The sequence below is a fragment of the Anabrus simplex genome, chromosome 10 (assembly GCF_040414725.1).
Source record: "Anabrus simplex isolate iqAnaSimp1 chromosome 10, ASM4041472v1, whole genome shotgun sequence".
NCBI classification, from domain to species: domain Eukaryota; kingdom Metazoa; phylum Arthropoda; class Insecta; order Orthoptera; family Tettigoniidae; genus Anabrus; species Anabrus simplex.
Window position 1 is genome coordinate 44,310,357 of NC_090274.1, and position 1,325 is coordinate 44,311,681.

A 1,325-nucleotide genomic window follows, 5' to 3' on the forward strand; every position below is an offset into this window, starting at 1 on the left:
ACACTGTAGGCCTATATATATTTGGGTGAATATATTTTTAAATAACTTATTTAAAATTCACACCGACTTGTGTATTCAACAAAGTGCTTCAAAGAGAGCAGACCTACTCCATACTGGTGTAACATCCTGCAAGAGGTCCAGGAAAGCTGCAATGTTCATGGAATAGAAACAGTGAGGTACGGTACAGAAATAATTTATATTTGTAATAAATGAATAGTAATGGTAATTGGCTGTATGTTTTCTGTCAGTGTGTATGATGTGAATGTTCCAGTTGACCAGAAAATGGTTAAAATCGCAAGAACATGTCTCAAAGTACATTTGCTGTACTCACGCAACGAACGTATATATGCGAGAAATACAACGTTACGGAGAAGAATATGCATTGTATGTCAGAATTAACAAATATTTGAGGATAGGTTTTGGTTTTATAAGGTGTTAACAGTTCTTTAAGTAATTTAAACGAGTGTGTTATTCAAGCGGAGCGTATGCGTATCGCCTTCAAGTCCCCCCCAAAGCGTGACGTCATCAGAGGTACAATACGGCCTGGACATTACGAAGGCAGTGGTAGTGTAGGCCACAGCCGCCCACCCCCTCATCTTCTCCCTCACCGTAACAAATCTCCCGGCCTGAGAGACGGCGTCACCGTCTAAGAGGCCCGCCTCCCCCTTCAGGGAAGGAATGAAAACGTTTAGTAGTAGCAGACTTCGTAGGCGTGAGAATAGTGAAGGTAGCCGTGAAACATTTTTTGCTGCTTGCATTTATCAGTTGTACTCAGTCAAGGTAAGCGGCTTCGATGGATTTTCGTTAATATTCAATTGTTGGCTTTACACTATGTTTAGTAGTAGCAGACTTCGTAGGCGTGAGAATAGTGAAGGTAGCCGTGAAACATTTTTTGCTGCTTGCATTTATCAGTTGTACTCAGTCAAGGTAAGCGGCTTCGATGGATTTTCGTTAATATTCAATTGTTGGCTTTACACTATGGTAAAGCCGTCACAAAAATTAGTTATAGACTCATCAAGTGTCCCCCTCCACGGAAATCTTTAGTAAAAGGCGAAAGATTTATGCGATTTGAAGGGAGACCAGAGTGCCAGCAAATTTTCCGTCTACCTATTTAAATGTTCTTAATTGCTGGATATCTGTGAGTACAATGGTACTTCATCCTTTTAACAGTTATTTATTTAAGCTTTTGCTTTAAATAATAACAGTGGCATTTACAAAATAATATTTGTCCTCAAACAAATTGACAGTAAATATTGTTGCTTGCCAGAAAATCTCCCATTTTCAATATAGATATGTTTTCTCTGAATACGTATTTTTGAGATTGT

General features: G+C 38.9%; 1 non-coding gene across 1 annotated transcript; it reads right to left on the reverse strand.

Annotated features, from left to right (window-relative positions):
• Window positions 1-968: 968 nt before the first annotated feature.
• Window positions 969-1,088, reverse strand: LOC136882493 (U5 spliceosomal RNA). The gene has a single exon (XR_010861196.2). It is a non-coding gene; the product is annotated as a U5 spliceosomal RNA (small nuclear RNA).
• Between the last annotated feature and the right edge of the window lie 237 nt (window positions 1,089-1,325).